Genomic DNA, 26,075 nt, shown 5'->3' on the forward strand with positions numbered 1-26,075 from the left:
AGAGCTTTGCGGGTGGCTTAGCAGTGTTTCAGCATTGCCCCCTCATAGCAGATGGGGAAACCGAGGCAGAATGAGAGAGCACGATCCATCGGAGGAGCGAGCGCTGGAAGCTGGGACCAGAGCACCAGTGTTCCCAATTCAGAGGATGTCTCCATCCTTCTTTTGCCGCAGGCATGAGTTCTCCCCTTGTGCCACTGGGAGTTGCGTGCGGCGGTGCTAAAAACAGGATGGTTACGCTGCTTGAAGATTTTCCCAATGACATCTATTTATAAGCGGGTTGCGAGAGGTGCCTTGCAGGAGCCTCCATGTGCCGAGCAAACGCTGCAATGCAAGATGTTAAGCACTGAAAAACACAGGCTTGATGGGCTGCCCGGACCAAACCCAGCCCTGCTGGGCAGCCCCATTCCTGCCTGTGCTGGCAGACAGGGAGCAAGTCCTTACTTGGGGGGCTGAAAAGGGAGGAAGCAGAATCAGAAAGCTGTTCCAGGGGAGGAAGGGAAGAGCCCCAAACGGAGGAAACTAGCAGAGCCAAAGAGGCTGTGCAATGTGCCTGAATGGTGATGATGCAGTGATCTTCCCTGAGGTGTTGGCTCAAGGGCAGACGCCCCCCAGACAAGTGGTTTAGCAAGACCCACTGGTCCACACGCAAAGAGATCAGCTCGTGCAGACAGACCACAGCACCCCACCAAAGGCCTGGCTGCTACCTTGAAGGGCACCTTTCCAGACCACATCGTCTCCACCTTTTATCTCTTCGGAGGATGCTGATGCCCGCAGCAGACACTTACTGGGAGCTGAGCTAAGACCTGAACAGCGGCTCTCGTGACAGTCTAGCAAACAGCCAGAAAGCAGTTATAAAGTCCATTCACCGCAAACCAGGGCTGCAGCTGAACCAGCATCCCAGAGCTGAAGGCGGATGTGGCCAACCTGCCACGCTCCCCTTCGAAGGCTGACTTCCAAGATTCAAAGCAAAAAGCCAGATGGCTTTCAAAGTAGAAGAAGGAGCAGGGGCAGATAGCTGTGAAATACTGACTGATCTCTGAATATCGCATGCAGTTTCCTGGCTTGAGGGGGGGGGAAAAAAAGAAGGAAAAAAAAAAAAAACGCCTTCTCCTTTTTAAAAATAAAATAAGAAAGAAAACCTATGATATTACATTGGGCAATTCAGTTGCAAGGAATCCCAGGTTTTTCCCCTCTCCCTGCCTGTGAGGCAGGTTTCCTAGTTCCCTGGATGGATTAGTTTGATTCGAGAAGTCAATTCTTATATTTTCCTTCCTAAATTGTCTTCTGCCACCCTGGCTTGAGCCTAACCAGTTCTCCCAGGGTATTGGATATTCGAGCCTCTCATCTGGCCGGGGCTGGTTAGAGCAATTGCCTCGTGCGGCTCCAATTCTCCGACCGGGCACATGCCTAACGCAAATGTAACGTGCTATTTCTGCTCTGCCTCCCGCGTTTGACCTTCAGATCCACTTGCTGTAAATAATTCATGCCAGTAAAACTCCCGGCCGAGCGTTCTCGGGGAAGCAGGAGCAGAAGGGGACGTGAACCCCACCGGAGAGGGACGGTCTCGGCGCGGGGCACGTGGCCCTCGTGGCCCCAAGACAGGGTGGGAGCAGAGAGGTAAGCAGGAGCCCAAAAAGGAAGGGATGCTTCTAGGAGAATGGCAGCAACTCGAGTTTCCCTAGTAAGGACTGTTTGGGGTCCGGAGCTGGTCGGGTTTGGCGCGCAGGCTAGCGGCCAGCATGAAGACGACTGACCCATCGGCGTCCCCCGTGGGTTTCCTGCACTTTCCCCTGAAGTATGCAGCGCCAGCTGTTGCACGGGAGGCGATGAGATGGGCCGACCCAGCCCTAATACTTGCGGACCCCGTCCCCTACCCCCTGCATTCACCCGGCTCCAATATTTACCGCCGTCCGGTTTCTAATCAAGTGGAAAGCAAACATCTCTCGGATGTGAAGAGCACTTTCTTTTCCCGATTCTCTTCCGCGGCCCCCACCCGCCCCCAGCCTCTGCTCCCTTTCACCCGACCGGCGTGAGCAACGGCCGGGGTTTAAAAGAAAGAAATAAACAAAAAAAAAAGGAGAGAGCGCGCGAAAGCGTCGGAAAAAGTTTACTTGGCCGTGGGATGAATAGCCAGCAATAAAAAGGAAACCCCCCAGCTCTTGTGCGGGGCAACGTGGCTGCCTATTGTAACTCTATTGCCTAGGTCAGGCTGGGACCATATGTCACCATTCCTGAGCATAGTATGGCAGGGTCTCCATGGATGCTAAATCAGCTGTGCCCATTGTCCCTGCTCCCCTGGCTCTTCCCCCCCAACATATATTCATAGCCTGGCAATGGCATGCCTTGAGACAGAAACAAATTGATACATACAAGTGCCCACCCCGTTGGGCTCACATGACACATTTTAAGCAGACAATAAAAGGACATTTCAGACTGTTTAAAATCTTGAGAAAGGATTGGTTTCCATGGCGATCAGATGGTAGGCCTGTTGCGGCCCATTAAACTCCAATCACATGTAAATTTCTCCACAGGCCTTGCTCCTTATTCATTATTACTGCCTCTCCGGAGGAAGGGGTGGGAGGAAGAGGAGGAGGCGGGGGGATCTGGAGAAGGGCTCCCTACAATAACCAGTTTGTTTATCAATTCAGGTGCCATTTAATTGGCTCCATTCAGCATCCCCTTTGTTTAAAGTAATAACCTTTACAAAGCCCCACTGATTTATAATTTCCAGCACTCTATTAGATAGGCTTCTTTAAATCCTTAATGCCACTTCATAGCTGGGAAGGAATAAATCAAGCAGGAATTATTCGCGTTGGTACGCTCGCCGTTTGGGAAGTGCCGCCTGGCAGCAAGGCTCCTTTTCAGACACGGCAAGGCTGCGTTTGCCAAAAAAAAACCCCCAAAAGAGCTGGGAGTTGGGCTGGCCTGGGCTTCAACTTCCCTTGGGCGGGGCGGGGGGAGTTTGGGTTTCACACCTCTGGCCCTGCAGGCTTGGAAAGGGAGAAGAAGGGCTGGGCACCGAAAAGTTGCACCAAACTGATCTCAGCGGGGTGTTTTGTTGGCTTCAAGTTGGTTTTCAAAAGAAATTCGCACTGAACGGGGCTGGATCCAAAGATCAGAGGAGGGGGTCTTCTGTGGTCTGGCCCGGGGGGAGACCGGATGCAACGTGAGCAGTGGCACTCGCAGTGCCATTTTGGGGACCTCTGTATCTCAAAAGGAAGAGGCAAGAGAGCTGCAAAGTGCCAGGGTCAATGGGCTTCCCACCTGCTTCCCCATGAGCCCTTTCTCCTACGGGACGAGGAAGAGGTTTCATCACTTAATGCCATCCTGAGACTGGCAACAAGGCTGCCTTGTGCTGATGCGGGGGAGGCTTGTTTTGCAGATGCTTCTCCCGCTGGAAAAGGGACAGAGCCCCAAAGCCTAGCACATGGCCTGGTATTAAGGACAGGCTGCTGTCATGCCAGCAGGAGAGCTCAAATTTTGTTTCTTCATCTGTAAAGACCTCCACACTTTTGAAAGAAAAGTTACTGAAGATCTGTTTTGTTCTTTTCATTGGGAGCGAGCGGTCGATTGACTTCCCTGCAAAGATGGCTTGAGAAGATGGCAGATAGTTTTGGAAAAGCCGTAGCTTGATCCCGGAGGGGGAGGACCTGGGTGTTAGCTCTAGATCTGAGGGATCCTGATTTAAGATCCATAGCCCAGCAAGGTCCTCTGAAGAAAGCACAGGTTTTAAATTACAGAAGGAAATGTCCACAGGGTGAAACTAGAGTTGCAAGGCTCCCACACAGAGAAGTTTACCAGGACCTCAGCTTCACCTAATCTCATATACAGTGCCACCATAACCAGATAGCCAAGGTGAGCCTTTCAACTAAAAGTAACCAAGGTCTTTCCGCTACCCCTACCTACTCCAGCTAGTTAGAGATCTTTGCCTTGTCTTCATCCCGGCCGGCTGCAAGCCAGCTGCGCGATAAGGTGATGTGGTTTTGATGGCTAAAGTGCAAACCTATCAAGACAGTCCTGCAGAGTCTTAAATACCTTCTAACCAGTGTGTCAAAGCCCAAACGCCTTAACAGGAAAGGAACTTAGGGTACTATTGCATCGGTGGGGAAAGCCAACAGCATACTGGGTTGTATCAGCAGATGTGTCATGTGCAAAGCAAAAGAAGAGCTTCTTCCACCCTGTTCGGCACTGATGCGGCCTCACCTGGAGCACAGGGTCTAGTGCGGAGTGTTTCTCCCACTGAAATACACTCAGATCCCAAAAGTTTGCAAAGTTCAGCACTGCAGCATTGGCGAGAGGGTGCCATGTGTGAGCTGAAGGCTTACCCTTTCACTACTAAACTCCATCAAAAATCACAGGGGTTGCATTAAAAAAACCAAGCCCCAAAGCCCAGAGCAGATGCAGGAAATGTGCGCAGACAGAAAGTGCTTTGGCGTATTTGGGGGATTGCCATGAGATGAGACATCCCATCGAAAACAACAGAAGCATTTTTCTCCCTTCCCAAGTACTAGGAGGCAGCAGCAGAGACCACCTAGGACGAAGCTACCCTGCTGAGACAACCGTACAAATAGATTAATACTGGCTCCGTGGGCCACATATGCTGGCGCTAAATTAGAGTCCAGTTGATTTGCTGTCGGGTTTGGGAAGCTGGCTGTCGAACGGAAAGGAGCAGAAAGAAGAATCCCAGGGAAAAAAAATAAGGGGAAACATGGGAAAACTGAGGCAAGAGCGAAGAAAGTAATGTACTTGGTCAGACATGTCACCTGGCGGTGTTCTCCTTTTTGATGGGACACATGCAATGAAGATGGGTCACTCCATATCAGGGTGGGGGAACAGAGCGAAAGGAGAGAGAAACGCTAACGAAAAAATGAAGTTGATGGTCTATCTAACCCAGGAGCCCCTCCTCCTGACTGGCCTCACTTTGCAAGCTGCTGCTAGGCTCATCGGATGAGCTACTTGCTACAGTGAGTTGCAGCGATGCCTGAAAGGATCCCTCTCCAACGCAACCCCCAGCTCCAGGAGTCAAGGGATGATATGAGAATCTCGCCTTTCGAAGTTGGAAACCCTCCTGGTTGGAGATAAGAGCATGAAGGCATGACCTTCCCTTGCTCCTCCAAAGGCTCAAACCTAGGTAAATAAATAAGCACAAAAGGTATTGGTGAATTTTAAGCCATCTCCACATCGGCTCGGTGCCTGGCTCATGAGTTTTGACTATTTGGGCTGGCTGAGACTGTGGCAGCAAAATAAATGACCCATTTCTCCACTGACTCATACCACTGAGATCTAGAAAATGACTCCTGCTTTCCACTGGTGTGATGGAGAGAAAGCAAACCCATGTGCACACCTGCACAAAGATCTGCTTCACTGGGTGGAGAGGGAAATGACAGGGACAGGGCCAGATGTTTTGTGGGGGTTTTTTGCCAAAGCAACATTTTTTCCCTCAAACCAGAACGTGGTTCGAAAGGGTTGCACAGCCACGGGGCTGCCTCCCTAGCTAACAGAGAGCTGCTGGGGAAGAGGAAGCAAAGCCATGAATACATTATCATCCACACAATGTGCTCTGGGCCCAAGCTTTAGTTTTCCAGTGAGAATTAAAAAAAAGAAAAAGTGACAAACGTGAAAGCCCCTGGATTTGTGTCCCCCCCTTCCATTTTCCCCAGCTTCTGTCACGCAGAGAAGCGGCTGCAAATACCGGCCTCTGCACACCCAGCCCCTCCTGGATAGCGAGACGCGCTCTAATTAAGAAGAAATCTACACAAGCCCCTTTTACAAAGGCTGAGTGGCAGGTTATTATTGTAGCAAAGTGCAACCTCTGCCATTTTTGTCAAGAAAACCCATCAAATTAGAGAGAAATAAGATGTCCATCTGTTTCGTGAATGGCAGTGCCGCGAAAAAATCAGATTCCCACCAGTTCCTTAAATCCCAATTATTCCCAGATTATCTTTTGAGATCGGGAGATCTCAGTTGAATAAACCTATGGCCCTGTTACTGACAGCCCGATGCTTCTCTAAGGAGGGCAGGGCCCGTTCCAAGGCTTTGGGTTACGTTGTCAATCCCCCCGGTGACCCCGGGGGTGAGCGATGCTGCTTTATAGACTGACAGCAGATAAACATTCTTCCCCAGCCCTCTCCTTTGGCACTGCTGGCCCGGTAAACAGAGAGGGCAATTGCCTTAGAAAGTTAAAGAATAACTTGTGGGGAAGAGAGGGCGGAGGGGAAACCTAGGGCTCCATCCTCGCCTGGGGGACTTCAAGCTGAGTGCGAGGTAAATAATATCAGAAGGGAAGGAGACAAAAGTCATCTCTGGCTGGTGACAGGGGGAGCTTTTCAGCTGTGTCAGCAACCCGGGCTCGCTTTGGCGCAAGGAGGTAAGCCCCATAAATGGCTTTTACAGAGGCCATGTGGCTTGTATTTTTTGTATTTCTTTTTAAACAGATGCTCTGCAATATTTTTTTCCAGATGCTGCGGGTGCTGTTTCCTCCCTCCTGCCAGCCGGCTGGCCAGCCTGTCGGAAGGATTTTATTGGAACGCAGCATTATTGGCGGAAGCTAGGGACCCAAAAAGATCCTGTGTGGACGCTGCGGGGTTAATCTCTGTCCGTCCTGCACGTTCCCTTGCTTTGTTCAGGCAGGGCACAGTTAACAGGCTCTCTCCCCACCCCTTTCAACGCCTTCAAAAAGCAGTTTTCAACCATTCCCTAAGAACTATTTGCTTGGTTGCAAACTTCTGGTGTTGAACCCCACCTCCCACCCCCGAGACTCCCAGGCTGCCTTAATGTTACATGGAAACAGAAGCTGCACATAGCGGATAAATTCTTTGGAAGGGGCATTGGCACCTAAATCCTGCTGGCACCTAAATCCCACTGTGGGCGTCACTCAGGGCTAGATCTCCCAAGGGAATGATGCACATGAGGGCTGTTGCCCTGTGGGAGTTTTCAGGGGAGTTTAGGTGCCCAACTTTCACTGCTTGCAATGAAAATTGAAAACCCCGCAAGGCTTCTGTCTGCATCCCCGGGTATGTCTGCATCCCCGGCTTCTGTCTGCATCCCCTGGCATACCTGTGGAAATCTTACCCCTAGGGGCCTTTCATGTGCGCTAAGGCCTTTAACTATTAAAATGGGCCTAATGTGAGTTCCTGGTCTGAGTTCACATCTAAACTGTCACTGTGAAGCCAGCTGACAGGGATGGATTTTAAAAGACGATTGCAGGACCTGTGCAGCGATGTCTTTGCTAATGATTTTCCCGCCCTCCTCAGCCTACGGCTTGGGCTGCAGCCCCGGCCGCATTTAAACTGCCCGCTGGGTTTCTCCCCAGAGCTGGCTGGATAGTGAGTCCTGCCCCCCGTTTGGTTTTGCACAGCTCCAGGGGTGCATGCCTTCCAGCGGCAGGTGGGAAAAAGCACCTGAAAACTATGGGGAGCAGAAGGGGGGCTGTGTCCAAGTGTACGAAGGCCACTGCTTATTCTAGTCCTGCTTTCCTTTAAGCAAGGGGCGAGGAAGTCCATGGCGTTATCTCGGTACATGGAAGCAGAGAGTCAGGCCACAGCTAAGCCACCCTGGCTCCTTCCTCTCTCCCCTCAACCCTTGGGAGCACAGGGAGCCCTGAGTAGCTATAGCAGGGTGGAGAAAACCGGCTTACCATAGACAGCCAGGCATTTATAGTTTCATAGTTAGCAGGGTCGGAAGGGACCTGAGCAGATCATCAAGTCCGACCCCCCGTCATGGCAGAAAAGAGTACTGGGGTCAAACGACCCCAGCAAGGTGATTGTCAAGCCTTGTCTTAAAGACCCCCAGGGTAGGAGCCAGAAAACAGCTGCATGGATTTAAAACAGCGAGCATGGATTCTCCTGTGTTCATTGTTTTCCCTCTTCCCCCACAAAGCCCAACCACCTAACCTACATGAGGAATTTCTTTTTAATCCCCCCTCTCTCTGCCTCTTTTTCTTAAGCAAGGCTTTGATTGCAAACTCTTTTGTGCCTCGACCCCAGGGAACTCCCCATCTTGATGGTGCTGGGCCATCAGGAGGGAAAGTTACAGGAAGGATGCCAGGCTAAAGCCCCGGAGATCAAGCTGGGAAGGGGAGTAATGATTTTCTTTTCTCTTTATTAAATTGTTGCAATGTTAAAGGCTTTCCCGAACGTTGCTGGGAGCGTCCGCTCTCCAAATCTGCATGAATTTCCACTTCAAAAGCTGCGCTGAATCCTCCTCATTATTAAAACTCGTGTCCCAGCTCCCCAAAACAAAAGCTTCAGGAATCGCTCTCCAAAAGCTCTGCTGAAATAAAAAAAAAAGGCACCAGGGCTTAGTCACGCTGTTCCCGGGGTGGAAACGTGCCATTCCGGGTTACTGGGGACTCCACAGCAAAGCACTGAGGCTTGAGACCAAGGGGCGGAAACGCTCGGCTCTGCGAATCACTTCTGGATGGGATGGGTCTCCCCACAGCACCAAGCAAATTCCCCAAGTCCTGGACTCCTCCAGAAGCAGCTTTCGGTTGTTAACGTCTCCTGCTTTGGGGTCAGGAGAAAACAGGGAAAAGTCTCCTGAAAAATGTATCTTAAAAAAAAAAAGTTCTTGGTTTTAGGGTGTGGGTTTTTTTGGTCATTTCCAATTTATTTTCAAGGACGATGGAATCCTTCCCCGGGAAAGTCGGCCATTTCGATAACCCCCGCTGCTGTCGAAACCACAGTTTTATGTGGTAGAAAATAGCATGGATAGAAAATGTCAAGGAATGTGAAGAGATGATCTCTGGGGTGTGGCAGGCAGCCACCTCCACCCTCCCTGCCAGGCTGCGGCAAGCAAAGCCTCACGTGTGCCGCATTCGTCTCTTCGCTCTCGACTAGTTTGCATGTCTGAGCCTGGCGCCAGGATCTGGGTTCATACGGACATGAAGCCTAACGCAGTGAGCAACATGCACCCAAAAGATTCCCAGCCCAGCTGTGAGGTGGCCTTGTGTTGTTGGAAACCTTGTGCTCGAATACCTGGAAGAGACACACACGTGCTCCTTAACCCGGCTGGTTTCCGTATCAAGTTTGCAGTATCGCCGACCCCGCCGTGCCAAAAATCATGAGACGAACTCTATATGAATGCAAGAGATTGGCACATAAATCATGAGATGCAATTTTTGAAATGTGTGTGTGGGGGGTATTTGTGAAGGTGTGTGGGGGGGGGTCCCTGCACACCCTGGCAGGATGCGGGGTACTGTGGGTCAGGAGTGAGGGGCAGCAGCAGGACTGGGGGGTTGTGGCTTGGGAGTGAGGAGCAGACACACACACACAGCACCCAGCTGGTAAGTGCTGGGGAAAGGGCAGGGTGTGGAAAACCTCTCCAGGGACCAGGGGGCAATGGTAAGCACTGTCCCCAGCTACAGAATGGCCCTATTTGGGACAGCTGCCATTCATATAGGTAACTGAGAGAACCAAAAATATCACAAAGACAGGCCACATGCTCCATTTCTATCTCTGCAGCTGCCCCCCCTCCAGCTTCCCACGGGAGACACAGCATAGCGTATTTAAATAGCATAGCATATTTAACCTGCCTGTCCCAGGTGCTCATAAGGCTCCTCTCACAGACTCTGTGCCTTGCTCAGCAGCTGGGTTTTCCAGATGTCAGCATGCAGCAGTTTGCCTCCTGCTTATACCTGTTTTCTTGCAAACCTATGACTGGACTTGAATCAGGCCGGAGGTACTATCCCACATGCTCCCAAAGGAGCCCATGAGAATGAAAGGCCTGATCTGGGACTTTTTGCAAGTCGATGGGAAGTCTCCCATTGGTTTCAGTGGGCTTTGGATCAGGTCCATGCACCGCTGCAACTCGCTGACAGGCGACAGCATGGGGCAGTAAAGGAGCGAGCGGGTGGATGGCAAGGAAGGTGAATAAAAACATGTGTGTTTCTTAACTGGAGAGAGCATTTCAAGACAACCAGATATCAGCATTGCATTCATCAGCTGTTCATCAGGACCACGTGCTGTCTCCGGCTGCTGAGCTCTGCACCTTCATCGAGCCCTGGGGCTGTGGCACTGAGTTCCCCCTGTTCCCACTCCCAAAATTTAGGATGGAAAAAAATTGCAAAGTCACTTTGCTCTAACCATATTCCTCTCCCCTGAGTCCACAGAGGTGCATGGAAGGGAAAATGAAAAAGGAAACCAACTTTAGTGATGATTTAATGACTTCTTTAAAAAGCCTGTCTGCGGGTGGAAGAGAAAGAAACAGCTGGACAGAAGCCTGGATATACCTCCTAGGTCAGGCCATGCTTGCATCCAGTTGTGCCATGGGACAATTTCTATATGAATGCTAAAAACAGAGGGTTTGGGGAAGGAGTTAAAAAAAAACCCAACAAAACTCTACAAACCACACATGGAAAAATGAAGTGATGGATTTCATTGTGGGCCAGTGACAAGAGCAAGCCTGAAATCAAAGACTTTCGTGGTCATTTTTCTATCAGAAAGTGATGCCGGGTGAATAACTTATTTACATGCCAATGTGCTGCACTGAAATGGCCCAGGATGGGAAAAAAGCAGGCCCTCTGTTATCCACAATGATAGCAGCTGATCCTGGGAGCTACCCCACGAGGAGGACGTTAACGAGGCCCTGGCTGCAGCGGGGAATGGCAATGAGTTTTTAATTGGTGACACATTATATTTATCAAACTGACAGCAGAGGGGGTGAGCAGGAACCTCCCGGTTGTGTGTTTTCCTGACACGACTTCCTTTGAGCTCATTCACGGGTGAAAAGAATTTAAAGGTTGAGTGGGGGGGGAAGGGGATGGCGATAGAAACCATCCTAATAATCCCACGACGTCATCCTGAATGATAACACTGAATTATTCATTAGGGTCCTTAAAAGCGGGGCTAAATCATGGCTGAAACAAAGCCAAAGTGATGCCATTGTGCTGGCTCCTACCACTCGGGGCTTTAAAACCAGGCGAGAGGAGGAGGAAGGCGGGGGGAACCTTTTCAGAGTCATTTAACGACCCGGAATGGACTCTGTTTCATGGTATGGCGGAGTTATTAAGAAGTGTTTAATATTTGTAACCAGGTCCTTTTGTTGAGGCAGAGGAGGCTGAGGAGGCCTGTGGAGCACTCCTTGGCCTCCAGAACCTGGGAGAATGGGAAGATTTCTTCGGGGCCAGGGTCTGGGCTGCTTTTCCCCCTGCCTTGCTCTTGCCTCCCTCTCTCTTTTGGACAGGAGACATTCCTTTGTTGCTTTTTTTTCTTTTCTTTCTTTCTTTAAATTTCAAGTTTTGGGCCAAATCCGTTCCAAAGTCTACCAAGAGAGCAGAGCTCGATCACTCGAATCTATGTGGTGCTACCACCGGGAAGTAGCGTCCTTCCTGGGCTCTTCAGCCTGGGGCTTCAGATGCTCCCAAATCCATGGCAGGCACCCAACGAGCAAGCCCCAAGCCTGAGGGCCTTGGAGTTCAGTTGCCCCTGGTCTCACTTGCCCCTAGCCAAGGAGCAAGCTAGAGGGAAAGCCCGAGAGCGTCCTGTGCCAAACAGATCCAGACCCTCAGCTGGGATCACTCAACAATCACAACCCACCGTGTGCAGCTCAGGGCACAGGAAGGGCTCTCTGATAACAAAAAAGGGGTCGGGGGCACACAGCGGTCACCTTGCAACAGCCAGCAAGGGTATGCGTTTCAGCACTCGCCCTCCACCCTCGGATGTAAGGAGCCATGACTGCCACCTTCATGAGCCCTGCCCAGCGTACTTGCTAGCAATCACTACAGGGAAGGGAAGAGCTGTGGCAGAAGCCAGGCCATCCTTTTACTCCATCTGCACTGGGCAGTGGGTGGGCAGCTCCACCCTGCAGCTAGCTGCGCTGTATATTTGATGACAGCATTCACTGTTGCCATTCCAGCCCCTGGACTACCAAATCCCCACCAGAAACCATAACCCAGAAACTTTCCCATTCATGGCTTCTTGTCTGGGAGCTGCCTGACTGCCTCTTATGGTATAGACACAGGGCATCCAAGCAGGTTGGTCTGGTTGCTAGACGTTACTCTTGTAAAACAGCCGTGTCACAGCGATCTGATCGCTGGAAGAAAGCACCTCAGGAGGTGGTAGCGTCTTTCTCATGCATAAAAGGGCTCAGGGCATCTTAGATGCATGCCTGGCACAGCGGGCACAGAGCCGACCAGACAAGCTCTGGAGGTCCTCGTGGGCTGCCGCAGTCCAGCACGTCCCTTCGGTTTGCCTCCCAGAGCCACGATGCTTGAAGGGCACGAACTCCTCCCACACCGAGCAATTGTCATTGCTCAGGGCCTGAGAGAGCAGCTCGCTTGCCTGCCCTGCCCATGTGGCTACCATGTATAAATCAAGGCCTGCTTAACTCGACCGGTTGAAAGAACAGCCTGTACCTGCCCTGTATGTTAAAAAAGCAGGGAGAGTCTCTCTCTCTCTCCCTCCCTGAGGTACTGTTGCACATTGGACATCAGCAACCTCATTCTCTTCTGAGCCTTCCTTTTAGTCATTTGTTGACCCAGAGTTTTAGCCTCCACTTTTGCTTCCTAAGCCCAGATCTGATGGAGGAGAAGAGAAAGTAGAAGAAGAAGGGAGTGGGGGGGGAAAAAAAAGGGAAGGAGAAGAGTCTACTGAAATATCAAATATTTCAGGGGGAGGCTTGGAAGTGCTGACAAAGGTTTTGTTTGTTCCCCTCTTTTGTGAGGATGATGGGAGATGAGCCTCGAAGCAGGTTGCAAAAGAGCCAGGGTCACTCCATATTGACGGGAACTGTGTTGGCATTGGTCACAGCTGTGCTGCCTTGACTCCCAGCTGAGCCACCAGCCCCCCAGCCTTTGTCCTGCATTGTGAGTGGGACACAGTGCCAATTTTACACAAAGTTGATTGCACGGCCCTGGCTTTGTTACCCCCACCCCCACCCCACCCCCTACACACACTCCCCTCCTGGATGGAAAAAAAAGAGAAGAGGGGGGTGACAATGTGATGAATTCCTTCGCTGCTGGGCCGCATAATAAACCCAAACACTGCAGCCCCAGCTTGCAGGGGGGGGGGAAAGAGAGCCCGTATCCTACTGTTTTCCTCCTTGGAACCTGATTTTTTCCCACTAACTGCTCCCTGATTTATGGAGCCTCTCTCTTGCACAGAACATATGTGGCTGTGAGCATTTAGCATTCGCTGACATTTTGCTTAAACAACTGTGAAAGGGCAAGTTTTCCTCAAAACTGAGCTGCAGAAGGGAAAGTGTTCTGGCATTCTCTCCTCTCTCCCATCCAATGCTCCTGGATGGAGTAATTGTTCGGGCTTCATCCAGCATTTCTCACACCAGCAGGCATGGGCAGGATCTGGATCTATGTAGCCCCCACAAGGTGAGCTGCAAACAGTAATTAATTCAGCCTTGCAACTACCCTTTGCTCAGAGTCAGGAAAAGTTGAGGATCAGCGAGGTCAGGGCCCTTGCCAAAGGGCATTTAGTGCATCAGTGGCAGAGCTGGGAATGGGATGATGACTCTCACGATGCCGTTACTTAGGCTCAATGGGTAGCAATCAATAGCTCAATATCTAGCTGGCAGCTGGAATTGAGTGTAGTGCTCCAGGGGTTGGTCCTTGGGTCTGTTTTTTTTCAATATCTTCATTAACGATCTGGAAGGTGGGATGGAGTGCACCTTGGCAAGTGCGCAGATGACACCAAGCTGGGGGCTGCAGTAGGTACACTGGTGAGTAGAGCTAGGATTCAGTGACCTAGACAAATTTGGGCCAAAAGAAATCTCATGAGATTCAACAAGGGCAAGTTCAAAGTCTTGCACTTAGCAGAGAAGAAACCCATGCACCGCTTCAGCCTGGGGGCTGACTGGCTAAGCAGCAGCTCTGCAGAAAAGGACCTGGGGGTTACAGTGGACAATAAGCTGAATATGAGCCAGCAGTGTGCCCTTGTTGCCAAGAAAGCTAATGGTGTCCTGGGCTGCATTAATAGGAGTGTTGCCAGCAGATTAAGGAAAGTAATTATTCCCCTCTATTCAGCACGGGTGAGGCCACATCTGGAGTACCTTGTCCACTTTTGGGGCCCCCCACTATAGAAAGGATGTGGACAAATTGGAGCAAGCCCAGTGGAGGGCAACACAAATAGCTTGGGGGTTGGGGCACATGACTGACGAGGAGAGACTGAGGGAACTGGGCTGATTTAGTCTGGAGGAGAGAAGACTGAGAGGGCACTTAATAGCAGCCTTTAACTCCCTGAACAGGGGTTGCAAAGGGGGTGGAGCTGGGCTGTTCTCAGTGGTGACAGATGACAGAACAAGGAGCAACGGGCTCAAGTTAAAGCAAGGGCGGTTTAAATTTGATATTAGGAAAAACTTTCTGACTGCGAGGGTGGTGACTGCGAGGGTGGTGAAGCACTGGAGCAGGTTACCCAGAGAGGTGGTGGACTCTCCACCTTAGAGGATTTTAACACCTGGCTAGACAAAGCCCTGGCTGGGATGATCTAGTTGGGTGGGGCTGGTCCTGCTTTGAGCAGGGGGCTGGACTAGATGTGACCTCCTGAGGTCCCTTCCCACCCTCATTTTCTATGATTTGATGGTAACTCTCTCCGAAGTCTGGCTGGTGTGAAACCCAACAGCAGAGGCTGAATGGCTGGTCACCAAAACCCAGGGATAAGCAAAAGGCTTTTCTTCTTATATTATATGGATAGCCATGGCCTCTGCCCTGAATCCTCAGACCCCTTCTCTGGCTGAGTTCCCTGCTGTTCTGACCCCTTGAGACCTTGTCTCACTTCACCTTCTTAAAAACTAAACAGAAGGGCATTATCAAGCAGGTCAGCGCGACAGCTATAAATCTTCATGTGCGATGCTTTCAGGGCATATTTTTAAACAAGTCCAGTGGACGCTTCCAAACATGAGACAGTCAAGAGTTTACAACAAATTGGTAGCAAATCTGGCCTTTCTAACAACACATAGCATTCATCCGGCATTTAACATTCCCAGTGGGTTGTGAGCCAGTCAGTCCTCTTGATACCCTGTGAAGCAGGTTGGCAAGGTTGGCATAGATCGAGATGTCTAGGCACAGAGAAGGCATGCTCCCAAGGTTATGGTATATGTAGTTGGTGGAAGAAATAAAATTAAAACACAGGAGGTCCTAGCAATGATTGTGTCTGTCTCTCCTAGGCCACCCGTCTGTCCAAGCAAAGCACCTGACTTCACTGTTCCTGGCTGCAGTGTGCAGAGAAAATGCCCCACACCTGGCATAATATTAGCTTCTGTGGCCCTTCCAGATCACCGTAGGATCAGCCACTTCCTGCATCCCATTCACTACTCAAACTACACTTGTTGAAGTCAATGGGGAGCCTGTTTCTTGACGTCAGTGGTTCTGGATGAGGCTTCTTAGAGCGAGGATTGTCCTGATTTTGTAGCATGCTTCACTCTAAGCCCCTTGTTGGTACTTAATGAATGAGGAGAATAATCTGCAGAAGTCTAATGACGGCATTCACATTTAGGCATTTCCTAGGATTTATGAGGCTCTGATTGCTATCCCCGCAACATTTTCTAAAGAGTAATTGCTATTCACTAATTGCATCTATAAAGCTCTTGTGGTGTCTCCAGCTTGCGCAGTTTCATCTCTGGCTGCATGATATTTGGTGTCTTTCCCAATGGCCCAGCTCCTGGAATCGCGGGATTGTGCAAGAATCTCAACTTCCATTGACAAAGAGGCTGGGCCCTGGGGTTGTAGAGGAAAAGCATAAAAGCCTGACCCACACAAACCCAAATGACTGAAAGATGCTGGTGCCACGAAAGCCCCCAAATTTACTATTTTTAAAAAATCGCACGAGCATTTCCCAGATTTGGGTGGAGCTGAGTCATGGGTTTTGAATGCCCGGGGTTGGTGCTCTTCTTAACATGCCCTGTGGACAGATGCACAAAACCACAAAAGGTAGGGATGGAAAAGCCCAATGAAATCATCTTTTCTGTCACTCCCAAGTAATGCAGCTCTGGTCTCTACAGCCTGTGCTCTGGTGCTGGGCCCTGACTAGTCCTAAATGACTCAAGCAGGGGTTTTCCATGACTGCCTCTGGGATAAATGCTTTCCAACACTCTGTGACCTGTTTTATGTGCCGCTACTGCTTATGCTGTTCACAGCTTGAGGCAGCAGGTAGCCGATTTAATCCTAAATCCTAAAAAAAAAAGTAATAGTTGTCCAAGGGAAAAAGTACAGAGAGAAAAGGGAACATCGAGCAAAGAGGTGCCCAACAAAGTGCCAAATAACTTCAACATTTCCATGCTCTACCATGTTCCCCCATACTGAAAGGCAGCACTAGAGAGGGTCAGTGAATCCTGCCCCCTCTCCTCTAATTATCTACCATCAGGAGATCCCCCAAGACCTGGGTGAGTGTGGGCACTGAGACGAAACTTGAATAATCACAGCTGGCACGGTGATCAGGAATCTAGACGAATGCCCTGGGCTGGGGGGTTGCCTTAGGAAAGTAAGCACTGCAAGGAGTGAAATGCATGAAAGGGTCAGTTTAAAAATGGACCTTAAATATCTGCCAAAGTTGGTGGGGGGGCTCGTTTAGCAGCCATATCCCAGCGGGGAAGGAGTCTGCTGTGAGCTCGGTAGGAAACCTGTGCTCCTGAGCATCCTCGCCTGTGCCAGTCATGTCCACCCTCTCTCCCTGGACCCACCAAAACAGCCAGTTGGGAAGGAGCTCCCTAATCTACCCCTGGGGCCTTGGGAGTGAGGAGCTTGCCTGGGAAGCAGCCTGCACCTTGGGCCTTTTCCTGCTGTAGATGTTGTCTTGCTAGAGACCCCTTCTGTCAAAGCAGGCAGCTACAGCTTCGGAAACTACCTCGCAGGGCCCAATGGGGTCTCCCAGGGGACCCGACAGCCCTGTTTCCCCCAACCCAGCGTGGTCTGCAGGTCTCGGGCTATGGTGAAACTGCCGTCTTGCAAGCTGAATGGACTGGGACAAGGGCTGGGGATGCCAGCCGAGCATGAGCTCCCTTTTGTCTTAGGTGCCAGCACTGGGGAGAGAGGCTAGAAAGGGATTTGCTCTGCTTCCAGGGCTCAGGCTGTTTCCCTCCCAATCCCCCCCTTAAAGGCAGCAGCCCTCTCATGGTGATTGCCTCCTGGGGAGGTGCATCGTCTTCTGCTAGGTCCTTACCCCAGTCCTCCCTCGTCCCCTCCCAGCGCCTCCCCTGCAGCCCTCCTCAGGATGCGCAGCTGCCGCAGCCCTAAAACATAAACCATGCGGAGGGGCTGCTTTTGACACATAACAGCGTTAACCCAACTTAACAAGGAAGTCACCCCAACCCAGGGCTTTATAGGCACGGGCTGTATGAAAGCCTCTGTGGCCTTTCGTCTGTTTTACCCTCCCCCAAGGGGCTGCACCCGGACAAATAAACTGGAGACAAAGGAGTTTCATAGAAACCACGGCAGCTATATATTCCTTTTATAAAAGGGACCATTCACCAAGTGTCCTCCAGAGCTGGCTCCCCTCACCCCGCCCCTGCCACAGCACCAAGCAGGCGGTGCGATTTCTTTAGCCTCCAGTGAACTCTGACTTAGCCTTGGAGCAGGGTCAGGGGCTGGTGGCAGTTCTGCCGTGGAGTGAAAAGGCCAAACACAAGGCCTCTGAGGAGCCCGAGGGCCCGCATCCTCCAGGGTTTTGTTCAGGGGAGCCCACAGAGTCTCTACACCTGACCTGAGTCTAAATGCCTCCAAACTTTTGCTCGTGGAGAGACCCGACACTTGCAAGGCACAAGGAGTCAAGTGATGATGGAGTCCTAAAATGTCGATAAGAAGCAGGGTCGAAAGTCCCGGGCTAGCTATATGAGTTTCTCCAAACCTCTTCTCTCTTTCTCTCTTTTTTTTGTGGGGGGGGGGAGGTTTCCCTCTTTCTGCCTAATTTATTGCCAGCTTTGTTTGATGCAATCACTCTGGGAATGCTGGTCTTCAGCCATGGATTGATTTTTAGTTATTTGTCTTGTCCAGCTTTAAAAACAGCCAAGATGCTAATGATGAACTTACAACGAGGAACAGCAAGGCATCATCCCTCTTCCACCCCCGATACAGCAGTGTCTCCTGCCTGCCAAAGACTGATGGAGCTGTTTGGGGGAATCATTATTTTTTATATAAATCTCTGGGGAAGATGATGGTGAGCAGAACGCTGCTGAGATGATGTAAGGTACCATCATGGCCAAGATCTGTGAAAGCCACTAGTGATTTAGGGCTTGAGGCACTATAAAGTGGTTTGCTGAGCACCCAGCCACTAAACCAGGTCCCTGTAAGGAATTTCAGGTCAGGTATTCAAACATTGCTAATCCCTTTTGCAGAGTCCCGGGACCTCCGGGTTTGCAGGGGGGGTGGTCAGGAAGGCCGAGGCAGAGATGGAGCTGGGACTAGCTACCCGGATCAAGGACGACGAGAAGTCCTTTTTTAAATACATAGGGGATAAAAAGAAGGTCCTGGGTAACGTGGAGCCCTTGCAGGACACTCTAGGAAATCTGGTCATCGCACCAGACAGCAAAGATAACCTATTTAACGACTTCATTGCCTCCATTTTTCTGAGCAGGGACTGGGTCACCCCCGACACCAGGACCCCCGTAGGTCCCAGGGGAGGTCACCCAGGCCAAGGGTCAGGGAAGATCTAGTCGGGGAACTTCTGGAGGGACGGGATGTATTTAAATCAGCTGGTCTGGACGATCTCCACCCCCGAGTGCTGAGGGGATTAGCTGAGGTTGCTGCGGGACCCCTGGCACGGCTGTACGAGCACTCGTGGTGCCCTGGTGTGGTGCCAGGGGGCTGGAAGAGGGCCAATGTGGTTCCCATCTTCAAAAAAGGGAGGAAGGAGGTCCCAGGAAACTACAGGCCTGTTAGTCTTACCTCGATCCTGGGGAAGCTTTTTGAGAGAGTTATCCTGGCACATGTCCATGAGGGGCCAGTGAGGGAAATTATGCTTAGGGGCAACCAACATGGGTTCATTAGAGGCAGGTCCTGTCAGACCAACCTGGCGGCCTTCTACGACCAGGTCACCAAATCCTTAGACGCAGGGGTAGCAGTGGACATCGTCTTTCTGGACTTTCGGAAGGCCTTCGACGCTGTCTCTCACCCCGTTCTCATTAAAAAACTAGGAGACTGCGGTGTCGACACCCACACAGTCAGACGTGTCCCAACTGGCTGGAGGGCCGCACCCAGAGAGCGGCGGTGGACGGGTCATTTTCGACCTGGAGGGACGTGGGCAGTGGGGTCCCCCAGGGCTCAGTCCTCGGGCCTGCACTGTTCAACATCTTCATCAGCGACTTGGACAGGGGCGTAAATAGCACCCTGTTCAAATTTGCTGATGACACTAAGATGTGGGGGGATGTGGGTGCACTAGAAGGGAGGAATAAGCTGCAATCAGACCTAGACAGGTTACAACGGTGGGCAGATGAGAACAGGATGGGATTCAACACTGACAAGTGCAAGGTGCTGCACCCGGGGGGGGAACAACCGGCTCCATACCTACAGGTTAGGGAACTCCCTTCTCGTCAGTGCAGAGGCGGTAAAGGATCTTGGGGTCATCACTGACTCCAAGATGAACATGGGCCGGCAGTGTGGGGACGCGGTCAGGAAGGCCAACCGCACCTTGTCCTGCATCCACAGATGCATCTCGAGCGGGTCCAGGGAGGTGATCCTCCCCCTCTATGCAGCACTGGTCAGGCCGCAGCGGGAGGACTGCGTCCAGTTCTGGCACCGCACTTCAGGAGGGATGTGGACAGCATGGAGAGGGTCCAGAGGAGGCCACTCGCATGATATGGGGGCAGCAGGGCAGGCCCTACGAGGAGAGGCAACGGGACCTGAACCTGTTCAGCCTCCACACGAGAAGGCTGAGGGCGGTCTGGAGGCCTGTTACAAACTAGTCAGGGGGGACCAGCAGGCACTGGGGGAGTCCCTGTTCCCCCAAGCACCGCCAGGAGTGACTAAAAACAACGGGCACAAGCTGGCAGAGGGTAGGTTTAGGTTAGATATCAGGAGGCGCGACTTCACAGTCAGGGCGGCTAGGGTCTGGAACCAACTTCCAAGAGCAGTGGTGCTGGCTCCTACCCTGGGGGGCTTTAAGAGGAGGCTGGATGTACACCTTGCCGGGGTCGTTTGACCCCAGGACTCTTTCCTGCCATGGCAGGGGGTCGGACTAGATGATCTGCTCAGGTCCCTTCAGGGGGTGAAACTATGAAACATTGTTAGCAGCCAAGTGGTGCCCCTTTTTGTCTGGTCCTCTGTCTAGCTCTGCTTCTCTGGTCCTAATGACTGCAGTGTCCAAGCAGTTAACAATGTGAGTTTGTCTTCACAACTCCCCCATGCAGATGTGGCATGGAGGCACTCGGAGATGAAGCAACTTGCCCGAGATCCCATCAGAAGTCTGTGACAAAGCAAGGGATTGAGTCCCTGTGTCTCTCTGGGGCCCCATGTCAGCACCCGTGAGACCCTCCTTCCTCTCCATCTCTGGTCCGTCCTCTTGCTCAGCACAGGCCTCTGTTCTGTCCCTTCGTATAATGTGTCCATTGTTCAAGACAAGAGCCTTTTCCTTTGCCACTCATTCTGTTTGGGACAGTTATTCCTGTGTCCCTTCATCCTATTACTCCTTCTGATCAGATATGAAACTCATCCTTCCCTCCCTTTCTCTTCTCCTGGTACTCTCTCTCTCTCTTTGGTTGTGCTGTTTTCTAAAACACTCTGGATAACATTTGTTTGAGCAGCTAGAAAATCCTGCAGCGGGCACGTGTGTCTTGAACAGCCTGATGACACCCTCCGTAATGGGCATGGGCTGTTCTGTGTTTACTAGGATACGGGACGTAGCGTTTGAAGTCAGGCTGCATTCCCAGCTCTGACCTCCTGCCTGTGAAAGGGGTCCCCTATCTCCTGCCCCCCTTGTGGGCACAGTACGAGCGTTACTCAATAGGGTTCACGTTAGGGCTGCATTAACCATGGCCCTCAAAAGCCACTGCATGACGAATGGCAATTGCATTTTGTTGTTCCCACTATGAGCTCGCAGCCTACAGCCCAGGTGTTAGCACTGGGCCTGTCTCCACAGAGGCAGGCAGGAGGATCTCAGGGTGCCATTGCTTATCTTGCAGCACCAGGGAAGAAGGGGTGGCAACTCAGGCTTTTGCCACGCTACATCCCCTCACTAGGACTCTCACAGCACCAGGCAGACAACTGGACAAGATGCTGCTGGGCTCTGCCCAAGCCTAGGGGCTCGTTTAGGGAGGGATTGTGGCCCATGGAGTTTCCTGAAATGAAGCCCCTTGCTCCATGGCTGGAAAGGGTGGCTAGTGTTGGCATACATAGTGCTGAGAGCCTTGAACAGAAAAGATGACAGACGTAGCAGTGTGGTCTAGTGCGTGCAGACTCGGGAACCCTGTGTTCCCTCCCTGGCTCTGCCACAGCCTGCTGGGTGGCCTTGTCCAAGTCATTTCACTTCTTTGTGCCTCAGTTTCCCCCTTTGTAAAATGGTGCCACTCTCCTTTCAACTGCCCCTTGGGATCTACTGAGGACAGTGATTGCCCTTATTACAATTAGCATACATCGTGCTGTCGTTCTGACTCCCGAGTCCAAGTGCCTCTACTTCTTCCGTACCTCACAGCAAAGAAACGCCCTGGCAGAGCAAAGCAACCTCATGAGAGCTGAGAACAGAGAAGCCTCCTCCGTTTGCAAGAGCAGAGAGCCCAGGACCAGTTTATCAGTGCTCAGGGGAAAGGAAGGAAGCAATTAAGGCAGCAGGGAAGAAGGCCACTAAAAATAACCTAAAGAGACTGAATTCACTTCTGCCACAACTTGCGCGAAGCTAACAGAGTTATCCCAGAGACATAGCAGCCTGCAGGCTTAGCTGTTGCAGAAAAAGGAGATGGAGAAGAAAACACAATTGAGCCACATAGTGGAGAAGCTGAATTAGCTCATAAGGCAAAATGCCACCTCTTGGCAAAGGGATAAGAAAGTCCGCACCAGCTAAACCCCCTAGTCCGTTCTCCCCAGGGGCAGGCTGCCCGCGAACAGAAGCTGCTGTGTTGTACTCTTCAGGGTAAGGCCAAACTCCAGGCCGTGACTTTAAGAAATCAGCGTTGTTCGGTTCCGAACTAGCTCAGGGTTGAACTTTTCATCTCATTTCCTTTTGAAACAACATGCCTTTGGAAGATGCTGGCGTGAAAAAAACCCCATAGAAAGAACAGGTGGGTGCATTTCAGCAGGCCCTCTCAAAGTGGGAGATGTCTTTTCCCATTTTTATCTTTCACGCAGAGAGCTTTCAGGACAGTTGCCGGCTCTGGAGACTTTGTCTTCGCAAGGCAGTTCGAGTTTTGCTTCAAACTACAGCTCCCAGAGTCAGGTGATCTTTTTTCGGTGAGAATCTCAGGTTTCATTTGAAAGGGGAAAAAATGTGTTTCTAGGCTTTGTGGCTATAAAGAAAAGCCCGAGAGCATGACCTGATCAGAAGACAAAGAATCCCAAAATAACAACTCGCCTTTTTTTTTTTTATCTTGTGATTTTTGAGTGAATCTCCAGGTTTTCTCTGGGAGACTTAACTCCTTGTTTTAATGCTTGTGGTCAACCTCTGGAGACAGGTACCAATAAAAATATCTAACAGAAACCCACACTGTCTATCCACTGAACAGCTACATGAGAGAAACAGTGGTTCAATCTCTTGAACCAAACCATGGCTAGGGGAAAAGTTAGTTCAGTTCACAAGGCCTATTCCCACTTTCCTTTATTGCCTCTGTTGGTAAGTGGCTTTCTTCACGGCAATTGCAGCTCAGGTAATATGCAGCCGTCTCTCAGCGTGTGGGCAGAGAACCCTAATCGCAGCTCACGGACGATAGGAAACCCCTGGCAAAATGGAGTCAGTTAAATGAACTGTAGCAAGGGTGGCCACAATGCAGCCCACGGGCCGGATGTGGCCTGCCAGGCCATTCTATCCAGCCCGCGGGGCCCCTAAAAAATTTAGAAAATTAATATTTATCTGCCCCGGGTTGCCTGTCATGCGGCCCTCGATGGCTTGCCAAAACTCAGTAAGCGGCCCTCTGCCCAAAATAATTGCCCACCCCAATCTGTAGTCATCCCCTTCATAGTTTCCCAGAGAAGCAGGTTGAGCTCCTGCAGCTTCTTTTCACACAGCCCCTGTATTAGTTGTTCATGAGTATTTGGTCAACCCACAGTTTACTTGTGAAAATGTTTGTGAAAGATAAAAGTCTCGCTGATGCTTTGTCCAAAACCTTGTCTCTTGGGTGCACGTTGTCCACTCTTGGTTACCTTCCCACTTGGGAAGTGTCAGCTGTCCAGGCAGGAAGCGGAAACAGTAATTTAGAGAGATGCCAGTAGCCCCCTCCCCACCATGCCTGATAAATAGGAAATAGAGGAAATGGAGCATTCACCAGCAGTCAGCTGAAAAACACTGCAGCTACTGGATGGATGCTTTCTGAATAATGAGACCCATCAAAGCCTGTGCACGTGGCTTCAGTACAGCTGCATTGGTTTACGCCAGGCCTGCCCATGGTCCAATGTATACATTCACGGAAACCAGGTCCTGATTCAAAGTGATGCACAGAGAGAGAAAAGAGCTGAATTCACTGGAAATATTAGGCCACGCAGCCATGATTATAGTGGTGCCTGGATGACCTGAGATCAGGACTCTGTTGTGAGTGCCGTAGAAACACATAGTGCAGGACTGACCATGATCCAAGGAATATAGCTAGATACTCAAGACAGATCTCAGCTGGAGAAGAGCCCAAGGTCACCCAGAAGGCCAGTAGCAGAATGGACCTCATATCCCAGGCCTCTCGTACCCCAAGCCAGGACCTGGACCACTGCACTGCCCACATCCACCCTGCACAAGCCTCTGACATCACTAATAAAGGGGCCATTTTGATAAAAGTTCTTCCCTCCAAGGAGGGGAGCACTTGCCAATGGGGTTTTTGTCTTGGCTGCATTGCACCGATGTCGAATACCTTTATAAAACCTCCACCCTTCCTTCAAGGGGTAGAAAGACCCCTCACATCCTCGCCGGGCAGGTGACGCAGCCCAGCGAGCATGCCCCTTGCCCCCATAGCCGGGGTCTTCGATGGGCAGCGTCGCAGGACCCGTGGCAAGAAGGCGGGAGCGTGGCCGCAGGGCTCTGTGGATGTGTTGGCGGTGGGTTTTCCCCCTGGTGTGAGAGCGCTGCTGCTTCAAACTGGGCTGGCACGCAAGGCAGCATAGTTAGTTGTTATTAATGATCCTTCTGGCTCTTGTCTGATCCCAGAGAGACATTCCGGCTTTAATAAGCTGCAGCTGGAGCAAGGTTTCCGGGCCTGCAGCGGAGGGGGGAAGAGCACAGGGGTGGGGCGGTGGAGCGGAGGCCCAGCGCCTGCCCGTGTCCAACTTCGGGCTTCGATTTCCCCGGAGGGGAGCTGCTTCGAGGGAGGAGGGCGGGAGGCTCGCACCTCCGCAGAGACGGGAAGTGTTCCAAGCTGTCCCGTCGCCTCCTCCTTCCGCACCTCCACGCGGCGGGGGGGAAGCACCCCCGGGAGCCTCGCGGGCTGATGAAAGCCTGCTTTCAGTCGTGGAAAAGGAGGCTGGGGTGGTGGCGGGGGGGAGAGAAGAGGAAACTCCCTTGCCCCCCGAGAGAAGGGAAGCCATGGCTTGGTTGCCTCGCTCCCAAGCAGCAACAAAAAGCATCGCGCCTCTGATGCGTTCCCCTGCTGTCAGGTTGCGCGGGGCGTGCGGAGGCCGGAGCGGCGACCTTGACAAGGAACCGTGGCTGCCTTCCAGGAGCCAGGGAGTTAGAAAAGCACCTTCTTTTCAGTGTGTACACAAGGCGCGGGGGCTGACACGCCGACCTCAGGCCTTGGCGGCTGACCAGCCGGCTCCGCCACTTGGCAGGGAGAGCGTGAGAAACCAGGGGGCGACACCCAAGTGTCATCACAGCTGCAAAAACTGCTGAGCAGAAAAGCCTAATTACAAAAATATGCGCCCCGAGGCTTTTCCGTGATGCAAACGGAGCCGCGTTGCCCCTCGCCTGCCAAAAGGGCAGCGCGAGCTCGGCTCTGCTATGCAGTGTGGGATTTTTAACTAGTCTGGGAGGGTCAGCGGAGACAAGGCCTCCATAAAGCAGGGTTGTCATCGCCGAGTGTGGCAGATCTGCGAGATGAAGGAGGGACATAACACACCCTATTAAAATTAACAATGCCCTTTTTCTTCCTCTTTTTATTCTTCCCCCCCCACACACTCCCATTCCTTCCCTCCCTCCCATTCTGGCCAAGAGCGATTTACAAAGCGGCTTCACAAAACGCTAAGGCGCTTTCCATGCAGCCAAACGCCAGCCTGCCCTCACATGGCCACACTCAATGGAGGATGCTGCTAAGCCGGGACGTTCGCAAGGAAGCTCTCGGGTTGGGATCGCACATAAAAACACCAGCTGCACGGTGACCCCACTCTGAGCCTGTTCCCTTTGCTTTCATACCGGTTTGGCACCAGCAGGCCGCTCCGCTATGCCGGTTGGTAACGGAGCGAAGAGTCATGTCCACGCATTGAGGGATGTCCACAAGATCATGCATTAGGAAACCTAAGGGAAAGTGTCTGCTAAGAAAGGCACCGTTCTGGCCCAGATAAACCACGCAGCTAACTTAGTATGGTCACTCCGGTGGCAGCGGAGGGGACTCCGGCATACGCGTGGCGGCTCATTGAAGAGTTTGTTGAGCAGGTGAGGAGGCTATAAGGAGTTTGGGCCGTAAAGCAGCTTCCCTACTTAGCAACTGTGCTCTTGAGTGGCCTTAACTTCAAAGAAGCACAGGGTTTTGCTTGGGTACAATACAAAATATCTGTTTTCATGCCCTGTGTTTGTACTATTTCCTTTTTTTTTTTTTGATTTAACCAGCCAGTCATGAAGATGCCATAAATCTGCAAGTTGCAGCCTTCTGCTGGTGCGGCATTCCCAGATGCACACGTTATTTCAATTAAAACCCAGCTGCCTGCTCAGGGGGTCGGTAAACGTACTCCCCACCCACCACCACGGCTGAACACAGCGTGCTTAAAAAATAAATAAGATTCGTGCTCCCCGCTCCCCGAATCCTGCCTCTGTTTCTCCTCATTTTCCTCAATTAAGTCCTATTAAAAACAACCCAGTGAA

At 51.6% G+C, this 26,075-nt stretch overlaps 1 long non-coding RNA gene across 2 annotated transcripts; it reads left to right on the plus strand.

Annotated features, from left to right (window-relative positions):
- Window positions 1-1,417: 1,417 nt before the first annotated feature.
- On the plus strand, window positions 1,418-26,075 carry LOC109314438. 2 transcript variants are annotated; one of them, XR_002102287.1, is made up of 2 exons: window positions 1,418-1,617; window positions 25,824-26,075. It is a non-coding gene; the product is annotated as an uncharacterized LOC109314438 (long non-coding RNA). The 2 variants fall into 2 exon arrangements; XR_002102286.1 differs by lacking the exon at window positions 25,824-26,075 and adding an exon at window positions 15,112-15,545.

The sequence above is a fragment of the Crocodylus porosus genome, unplaced genomic scaffold, assembly GCF_001723895.1.
Source record: "Crocodylus porosus isolate Cpor-Errol unplaced genomic scaffold, CroPor_comp1, whole genome shotgun sequence".
Classification (NCBI taxonomy): domain Eukaryota; kingdom Metazoa; phylum Chordata; order Crocodylia; family Crocodylidae; genus Crocodylus; species Crocodylus porosus.